Raw genomic sequence first — 10,635 nt, 5'->3', positions numbered from 1 at the left:
GCCGAGATCACACCACTGCATTCTAGCCTGGGCGACAGAGTGAGACTCTGTCTCAAAAAAGAGAAGAGTGTTTTCCGCTGTGTTACTGAGGTCCCTGCTGCTCTGCTAACTCCTTCTCAACCTGAGAGGTAAAGCAGGTGCTTTAACCTCTGTGTGGTCCATGTGCTGGGTACCTGCTACATCAAATCTCCCTGTGCAGAGAGAATTGGAAGGGAGCACTGTGTTCCCGAGTGGCTCGTGGGCCAAGGGGAGAGACAGCAAAACCAACACGTGCCACAGAGCTGCCTTTTATATGAATTCAAATTCTGGGATTTCGGACTAGGGCAATCTGACAAATATTCATGGACTTTCACTAGACCAAAATTGGAATAAATACCACACACCCCCCAATTTTAAAATTAGTAAAAACATGTGATTTTAAAGCAGGCTACCTACGTTAATAGTAAACCACATCTTCCCTAATGTGGAAAGTCAGTGCCATTTGAGCTGGTCAACAGAAATACAGAACAATTCCTCAGCGATGTGTGCTTTTGCTTTGCAAAAATCAGCCTTGAATTATGCAGGTTTGAAATAGGCAAACTCTTCCTAAACAAATTCTTTGCATTCAATACCTCCACCCCTTATTCCAGTATAATATTTAAACTCTGCTAGATGTCCACTTAGTTCTTTCATCAACGTGAAGCTATTTCATTAGGAGTCAGCAACTATGCCCTGGGATCTGACCCAATGCCTGTTTTTGTAAATAAAGTTTTATTGGCACACAGCCATACCCATTCATTTATAATTCGCAGATGGTCACTTTCTCACTCCAATGGAGTAGTGGCCACAAAAACCGTCTGGCCCAGATGTCTAAAACATTTATTATCTGGATTTTTATAAGAAATGTTTGCTGGCTTTAGAATGAGGAGTTTCATCACCGGGATAAGCGACTCCATTTGCTTGTGCCTATGGAGATTTCTCAGCCTTGTTGCACCTTATTGCTATAACTCCGTGACATATTGGTGGCCTCTACACCACTTCTCAGCTGTCTGGCCTGAGAGCTCTGTCCAGACAGATTGACAAAGGCCAGTACCTGGTGAAGAAGGCAGCGTCTGAGGGGAGCCAGGGATGCAGTCATTCACCCTTTCGTTCAGTCATTCAGCGAGTGTGCAGCACGTGTCGTCTTCGTGCAGGCACTGTGTTAGGAACTGCAGATGTAGCCACGGCCAGTAGAAAGGGCACCTGTTCTCCTTTTGTGTTTGTTTATTTGTTTTTTGAGACACAGCCTCACTGTCTCCCAGGCTGGAGTGCAGTGGCACAATCTAGGCTCACTGCAACCTCTGTCCCCCAGGTTCAAGCAGTTCTCCCACAGCAACCTCCCAAAGGCTGGGATTATAGGCATGAGCCACCACATTCAGCTGGCACCTGTTCTCACTAGGATAGATATCATAGTGGGGGAGACGTAGGATGGACAAATTGGCAAGGGGGATAAGTTCAGGCACTGCCATGTGCTGTGGGGATAATAAAACAGGAAAGTGGGACGAACTGTGGGGATGGGGACAGGGGGAGTGTACCTGCTTAGCTGGGGTGGTCAGGGCTGGCTCTGAGGAGGTGACGCGTCCCTGAGAGCTGAAGGATGAGGACAAGGCGGCCAGGCAAAGGTCTGGCTGGGAGGCTCTGCCTGTGCCTTCGTGCTGTTGTTCTTTGTTGATGCACTGGCCCAGGAAACACTTGTGCCCCATCATGGCGCTAGAATATTAACAAGTCCTGGCCCTGTCACCATGCAGGAATTCAGAGGTGGCCTAACAGAATGGTTAGATTTCTTGGGTTTGAATCCTGGCTTCACTGCTTAGGAGCTGTGTGACTGTAGACAAGTTGATGAGCCTCTCTGAGTCTTGGTTTCCTTAACAGCAAAATGGGGATAATAATTGTAGCTGCATTGTAAGGTTGTGATGAGGACTCTGTGAACAACGTGTAAAGGCTATAACACCCTGCCACATACACAGGTTTTGCACCACAGCCCTCAGGGTACAATTCACGTAGACCTCAGAGGTACAGAGACAGTGCAGAGCATGCGCTCAGATCACCCTGACTCAGAGGTGTAGACGGAGTGCATGTGAGCCAAGCCCAGGACTGCACAGCAGGTGTTCCAGAATGCAAGGGGGATTTGTTTTGCTGTGTGGGGTAGAAAAAGGTTATTTGGGAAGAATTCCCAGAAGAGGCGACATTTAACAGTCTTAGAAAAGTGGTTAGGAATTCCTCAACCTGAGCACAGGTGGTGGGGGTGCCAGGTGAGGGAACGGAATGCATAAAGGTGCGGTGTCTTGAAGCTCCGTGGCACCCCTAGGAAAGGAAGAGGATCTGCAGGGGTGCCATTGGTGTGTGGCAAGATCAGATGCGGGTGCCAAAGATTACACTGATAACTTTGGGAGGAGAGCGGGTGAAGGTGGAGAGAAGGCCGAGAAGCCACGTGGGTATCACTGAAACAGTTCAGGGCAGCAAGGGCGACGGCAACGACTTTGGAAATGAAGAAAGAAAAGAATGATGAAGAAAAAAGGATGTGTCAATCCAGTCAGGCCAGCCCTGTTCAGAGCCTGCTGCAAACAGCCCTGTTTGTGTTGGCCGGTCTGTGCTTCCATCAGCCAGGGTGACTCACTTGTATTTAGCTTGAAGCGAGAACCTAAGGCTGAGTCCTCTGGTTCTGACCTCTAACGCAAGTGCTCCATATAGATGTAGCATTTTCTGACTTTCCTTAGAAGCTATGATGATACTGGGCCCAAATATCCACCCTTGGATGTTTCGAACTCTCAGCCATGGGCCCTTCACCAAACCTGCAATGTTAATCATCTTCCCACTTCCAACGTCCCTCTCCTTTGAGACCCCACTGATCGGCGAGTTCTCCCAGCATGCCAGAGGTCCCAGGCATTCAAGAGACATTTGAAAATGTTCTCCACCTGGTAGGTGAGATTCGGGTTTGGTGAATGGAGTTCTGGTGTGAGCCGGGTGCCCCACGTACTGGATCTGATGGTATCTCTGGCTGGCCTGTGTGATGGCCCCAGCGGTCACTCAGCACCTGAAATGCGACCAGCCCAAATGGAGATGCGTGGCGGGGAGAAATCACCCAGGACCCCAAAGATTCATCATCCCATTAGTAATCTTCATATGGATCCTACATTGAAATGAGCATCATTTGGATCATCGAGTTAAATAAAATGTTATCACAATTCATTTTACATGCTTCTCTCTTTTTTCTTTCTTTTTTCAAGACGGAGTCTTACTCTGTCGCCCAGGCTGGAGTGCAGTGGCGCAATCTTGGCTCATTGGAAGCTCTGCCTCCCAGGTTCACGCCATTCTCCTGCCTCAGCCTCCTAAGTAGCTGGGACTACAGGCACCCCCCACCACGCCCAACTAATTTTTTTTTTTGTATTTTTAGTAGAGATGGGGTTTCACCACATTAGCCAGGATGGTCTCGATCTCCTGACCTCGTGATCCGCCCGCCTCAGCCTCCCAAACTGCTGGGATTACAGGTGTGAGCCACTGCGCCCAGCTGCTTGTCTTTACTTTTTAAAAGTAGCTACCAGAAAATTTAAAATCGCATTTGTGGTTCGCATTATATATCTAGTAGACTGTGCTGATCTAGATAAATGGTTCATATTCTTTTTTTTTTTTTTTTTTTTTTGAGCTGGAGTCTCACTCTGTAGCCCAAGCTGGAGTGCAGTGGCGCGATCCCGGCTCACTGCAACCTCTGCCTGCTGGGCTCAAGTGATTCTCATGCCTCATCCTCCCAAGTAGCTGGGATTACAGGCACCCACCACCATGTGCACCTAATTTTTTGTGTTTTAGTAGAGATGGGGTTTCACCGTGTTACCCAGAGTGGTCTCGAACTCCTGAGCTCAGGCGATCCACCCACCTCGGCCTCCCAAAGTGCTGGGATTACAGACGTGAGCCACTGCACCCAGCCCATATTCATTTCTTTAGGGCTGAATCCACTCCACACCTGCTGCATTTGGACTGTGCCGTGTTTTAAAGACATTTGAATTTGTGAGTGAACTTTAAAACATCGTATTTCACACACAAACCAGAGATTTCAGCTTCTCAAAAAATCTCCTTCTGGGCACAGTTCCGGCTGCAGGTGAGTAGCGACCATGCGCCGTAGACAGGACATCTGCTGGGATCCAGCTCTTCATAAGCCCTGTGCTACTGTCCCGACCGTCCCTTCTGTGGCTGGCATGGCTGCCTGGTAGAGAGCAAGTGATGTCTGATCTAGACACCAGGCTTGGAAGAGCACTTCCCAGTTCATCCAGAATAACCCTGCTTCTGGGTTAGACAAGAGACGAGAGTCTGGATGCTGGCCCAGTTACAGAACGAAGAAAGTCTCTTGGCCTCAGTTTCCCTGTGTGTGGGGAGCATAATTATATGTACAGTCAGGAGTTGTTCAGCCTAATGACTGCTTGCGAAGCCCCGTGAGATGACTCGATTAGGACCTGTGGAAAGGGTTCTCACCCCAAGCTAAATGCAGGTGAGTCACCCTGGCTGATGGAGGCACAGATGGGCCAACACAAACAGGCCTGTTTGCAGCAGGCTCCGAGCAGGGCTGGCCCCACTGGATTGACACAGGGCTGCGTGGCTCACCTATATCTCTAAACCATGAAAGCATTTTCCCTGCAGGTGCCTCGGCCCAGGGCAGCTGAGGTTGCTGCAGAGAAGGGCGCCTCCTCCAGCTTCTGATGTCTAACGCAAATGCTATATATACATGTGGTGTTTTCTGACTTTCCTTATAAGCAATGATGATGCTGGGCCCAAATCTCCACCCTTGGATGTTTCAAACTCTCTCAGCCGTGGGCACTTCACCAGAACTCTAATATTAAGGATAATAAACCTCCCACTTCCAACATCCCTCTCCTTTGAAATCCCACTAAGCAGCGAGGTCTCCCAGCTTGGCCAGATGACCAGACAAGGGTTATCACACCCCAGAACCCCTTAGCACCTTCCAGAGGGAATGAAGCCCTAGCTGGATCGAAGCTGCAGGGGAAGGGGCGGGAGATCCCGCTGATGTTCCCAGGCCCAGGCAGGCAGCTCCGATTTGCTGGTCTTGCCCTCGGATCCTGTTCCATTTGAAAGATGACGCAGGAGGGAGACAAGATCACTCCCTTCTCCAGGGCGCTGCTTGGGTGAAGCCTGGGCTGTCCTGTGGGTGCTCTTAGTTTCTGCCTAGAGAAGACAGGACCCTGTACTGGGGTGAAGGTGCTTTCCCACTCTACAGAGACTGGTGTTCTAACACAAAGCATGCCCCTCTCACCACAGCACTGCGAGGCTGGCACCGCCCGCGGGAACCAGCGCCTTGATGGGGGACAGGGGCGCCCATTCTTGCCATCGAGGACATTACAGTAGTTGCAGGCTTTGCACAGATAGAGAGAGGGAGGTGTCTGGGTAAGCTGTGGTAACCTCCTGCCTCCCTGCCATGCCCCCGAGGACACACGGGAAACGGCTCTGCTGACCCCTGGGCCAGTATTAAAGCTGGAACAAGAAGGCAGGACTCTAGGGCTCAGGTGGGCTCACCCAGAGCAGCTGGTAAAACAGGTCCCTGCTCAGGTCCTTCCAAAGCCACCTGTGGCAAAGCAGTGGATGGATGATGGCTGTAACCGGGGGAGGAGGGGGGCGCAAGTCAGTGCCACCACTACAAGTCATGAAAAGCCGGTCCTGGGACACCAGGATAGAGGAGATTCTGCTTCCAGCTGGGTGAAGCTCCCCACTGAGCTCCCAGCCCTGCCCTCCCTCTGGAACCAGCCTTGGCTGCCTCTGCCCTGACCCCCATCTTCCCTTGAGCTTCTGTGAGCTGCATCCTAGGGTCAGGTGGTGGAGTGTGGCCTGATTTTTCTGTTCTGTTTGACTTGGACATCTGAAGACATTGCCTCTTTAAAGACACACAGTATCTCTCTTCTTTTTTTGGTGGGGAGAGGGAGTGGTCTGCATCTCTCTGTGGAGCCTAGAGCAGGGTTGGGTAGCGATGCAACGCAGGGATGAAGGACAGATGGCCTGGGTGTGCAGGCACTGACTGCTTCTCTTGCCATTTATGTTAGTTCTGGTGACACCAATTATGACCCAGCACTTACCGGTGTTCTCATTATATAACCCGACCCACCCTTCCCAGAGGTTGATCCTGTCGTGAATGCTCCCGTTTCACAGTTCGGAAAACTGAGGCCAGAGAGGTCAAGCAGCCTGCCCAGGGCCCCAGAATCAGGGCAGAGCCGGTCAGCAGCCTGTGCCTACTGCTCCAGAGCTGGGTTCTTTGCTATGTCACTGGCTCTTAGAGTGAAGAAAAAAACCCTTAAAGAGAACAGTTGAAGTTTGGCTTCTGAGCTGTTGTAGGTTAAAAAAAGAACAAGGGCGGTTTGCCATGGGGTAGCTGAGGAAGCTGATGACCTAGTCCCTTTTATAACACTGCCTTGAGACACACGTACACAAAATGCAAAAACACTGGCTTCCTTCTGATCAAGGAAGCTGATGACCTAGTCCCTTTTATAACACTGCCTTGAGACACACGTACACAAAATGCAAAAACACTGGCTTCCTCCTGATCATAGAATTAATACACTCATTATATGAAATGTGTAACACATGAAATACACATACACAGAGAGAGTGAAAATCTCACAGAGGCCTGCCACCCAGACTCTATGACCCTGTGACTCCGTGCGCATCCTCCGGTCTTTTTTCTGAAAGCCTGAGCACCACGATTATATAGAATTTCCTAAGTGTGATCTTACTGTACATGCCTTTCCATGGCCTACTTTATTCTTCACGTAAGGTACCATGAGTATCTTTGCCCAGCAGGGAACATTCTGTAGAAAGACCATTGTGGTGACTCGTCAACGTTCCATTGGGTCAGAATTTTTAATGAATCCCCCAATGTTACTGAACATTTAGATTTTTCCAGTTATTTCCAGTGTAGTTTTACTTCTCAATGTCATTTTTAATCTTTAACACAATATAACACGTTAGAAAAGCTATCTAGCTTTGATTTGGCTTCCCCAAAATGCTGGGTGATTGGAGTTCCTGGCCCTAGAGCTGGAGGTTGGATGTGGTGGCTGGTTTGTGGCACACACAAAGCAAGCTTAACCCTGGTTTCGTTCTGGGTTCAGAGTGCAAGCTGGCTGCTTTTCTGGTTTTGGGGTTGGGCTAGGAAGGTGGGAGGAGGTAGGCCGCACGCCACCCCAGTCCCCTGGCCTGATGGACAGGTTTCCAGAGTAAAGGGAGGTGCCAGAGAGGTGGAGACGCTCTCCCAAGGACACAGCAGTGATGCCCAGAAGGGAGCCGGAGCCCCACGGCCTACAACCTGGGCTGGGTCTGGGGCTGTGGCGTGCACATCCTTGTCCCTTTGAAAGTTCGAAGTCAGGCTTGTGCCATAGTTTTTGCAATCCGTGACTTGCAAGTCAGCCCTTCTCTGACTTGCATATTTGGAGAGACGTCAGCAGGCCACGGCCCCCAGCACAGGCCGTTTCCTCAGGAACTGTGCACGTTCAGTTTTCACAGCGTCTCTTTCCTTTCCGTCTTCAGCAAATGCTTTTCGCTTTTTGTCCTTGGCACAGAGGGAAAAGCGGTTCTGCAGGCAGCCCCTTCGTGTTTCCCATTCACCTCTACCACCGGGAAAATGCCGCTGAAAGGCCTGGGATGAACAGTTCTCTCCTAAGACTCTTTCCATCTTTGACAACGACAGAGGCGTGTTATGGCCTGAGTGCACCATAAACACAACTGGAAACAATATGACGGCCTGTGGGGACGTGGGGGAGGCGGTGGGGGGGGGTCTGCGGAAAATGCAGGGACAGACGCATTTCCTCTCGCATGGACTCCAAGACCACAGTGCTGCTGCAAGCCCCCTTCTTTCAGGGCCCCTGGGATTACAAGACAGTGTGCCGCTGGGAACATCTCTTCCCACATTCATCAGTTAACATGGGCTGAGTTAAGTGAGGCAGGAGGGCTTTGGAGAAGGGGCTGAAGAACCTTCTGGGTGGTCTCCCATGCGAGGGTGGGGCTGGGGTGCCATGGAGGTGTCAGGAGTCCCGTTCCCATCCCTCCCACCCACGAGAAACTTGTCAGGAAGGAAGATGTCATTCCTAGAAGGAGGGTGTGTTCGGTGGTCTTGATGGTGGAGGCCCTGCCAGGGTCACAGGGTCAGTGGAAGCCGAGGCGTTCCACACTCTGCTAGTTTAGAACCACAGACAATGAGACCCAAAGACCTGAGCACACAAGCCCTTCCACCGCTCCACAACCCTGGCAAAGGAGGTGGCCTCTCTGAGCCTCCCACCTCTCCTCTGAAAATGTCAGCGTGTGGCAGTCAGTTTTATGTGGCCAGGCTTAGCGTACCTGGAGATGAACCCAAATCCTCATCTCAGGGTTGCTGGGCAAGGGTTTTGGAGACGGGGTTGATGCCTACAATCAATAAAGTAGCTTACCCCTGAGAATGGGAGCACATCACCCAGCCCACAGAAGGCCTTGTGGGGGAAAGCAGGTTTCCTGAAGGAGGAGAAACTCTGCCTCATAGAAATCCTCCCTGAGGCTCCAGCTGCCAGCCTGCCCTACAGATTTTGGACTTGCCGCGTCCACAATCGTGTGAGCTAATGCCGTCAAACCCTTCTCTATCGACCAACTGTCCATACCCATATTTACACCGATATCCACAGTGTCATCTATGTCTGTCTTCTGCCGGTCGCATCTCCGCAGAGCCTTGACGGATGCACCCAGTTAGCCACTAGGGCTTAAGGAGTCACCTACATAATGCACCCAGCCCCATGTCCAGTCACAGAGGACGCCTTGGGTCATGACAGTGACAAGGTTGACTGCTCAGCCAGGTTCATTCTCGGAGTTCACGTGACCACACATGGAGGCCCCCCAGATGCTGATATGCTGTTCAGATGCTGAGCATGGACCCTCGTTGCCCCCTCTGCCCGCGGGCCGCTTACTGCAGCTCTGCCCTGCGCCTGGCCGGGTGCACACCGGTGGAATTTATTTTATCTTGATGAGCCTGAAATAAACTCTCCATTAGGAAAATTGTACATTTCTGGCAATTTAAGACAGAGAAAAAGAGAAGGAGAGTGTGTGTGCAAGAGCTTGACACACTTCAGACAATCATAAAAAACAACTGATTCCCAGGGGAGTGTGTAGGGAGCTTGGGGACGGAGCCCCGTGGAACTAGGTCTTTGGAAGAAGATTGCCCCGGTGACATACTTCAGGTGAAATAGAAAGCCTGTTTATTTTCTTCTTTAACAGTCACACTGGATTCTGAAATTAAACTCTGGGGGAAGAAGATCTCAAAAGATATCCCTTGGCCAGATACAGTGGCTCACACCTGTAATCCACCAGCACTTTGGGAAGCCGAGGCAGGCAGATCACTTGAACCCAGGAGTTCGAGACCAGCCTGGGCAACATGGCAAACAAAAACAAAAACAAACAAACAAAAAAACGCTTCTCTACAAAAAGTACTAAAAATAGCCAGGTATGGTGGCACGCCCCTGTACTCCCAGCTACTCTGGAGGCTGAGATGGGGGATCACCGGAGCCCAGGAGGTTGAGGCTGCACTGAGCCATGATTGTGCCACTGCACCCCAGCTTGGGTGACAGAGCGAGGCCCTGTCTCAAAAAAAAAAAAAAAAGAAGAAGAAGAAAGCAAAGAGATCCCATGTTCACATGTCATTAGCTATTGTCATCAATGGGGACCTAAGCCTCTCTGTTCACCTCCCCCTCCTTTTTGACCTCCGCATCTCTGTTTTCACTTCCCGTCTTTATGCTCAAACTAGGCATAATTCACAGCCAAGCTGACTCTCCACTGTCTGGCTTTCAGACAAATCCGTGGTTATATTCTCACCCTCTCTCCAAGACCCAGAAGCCAGCTCCCACTTTCCACCGGGCTATCACCCCATTCCCAGATCTGCACCCCAGCATCCAAGCACCAGGGCCGGCCCCTGGCCTCCAAGCAGCTTCACCCCCGAAGCTGCACACAGCCACGCCCAAGCCCGAGCCTAGTTTTTCTCCATTTCATGCAACAAATTGCCGGAGACCTGGAGCGTTTGAATCACCCACAGAAAACACCTTTCTGACTCAATTCTTCTGAAATGCCCCAGGACTGGCAACCGAGCCAGCGTAAGCTGTTTTTTTGTAGCGGGTGTGCCCATGAGCTTTCAGAAGTGGCTCACTGTGCACCCAGGGAAGGCCAGACTCAGAAAGTAAACACACTGTGTTTCTTTTAGGTTGAAGTGTGCATTTTGAAACACGGAGACTGCCCTGTTTTGTTTAATTGTCGTTAATCAGTCATTCGTGCTACCAGGAGGTCAAATACAGTTCTTACCGCCTGGGAAGCTGTCTGGGCGCAGGTGTTCTCTGGTTCACGAGCTGTTTAACTGCACAATGATATGCAAGATGTGGGCATTGCACGGACCTGCCTCCAGGCGTTTCGCTGCAGGTGAGCTGCTGGCTTGTAGCTGCTTGTAGATCTCTGCCAGCGAGAGATTTAGTGCTTCCAACATACGAAAACTGGCCCAAAGGCTTTCGCTGAAATAAAAGACGGCTGTTTACCAAGGTTTGGACAGTATTTGTTTTCAGATGTCTGCGAACTGTCCCTGCAGAGCTCACAATCATTTCAGTTCACGCGGAGAAACCTCTC

This window comes from Macaca mulatta, chromosome 11 (assembly GCF_049350105.2).
Source record: "Macaca mulatta isolate MMU2019108-1 chromosome 11, T2T-MMU8v2.0, whole genome shotgun sequence".
Taxonomy (NCBI): Eukaryota; Metazoa; Chordata; class Mammalia; order Primates; family Cercopithecidae; genus Macaca; species Macaca mulatta.
This window is presented reverse-complemented; position numbering follows the sequence as displayed.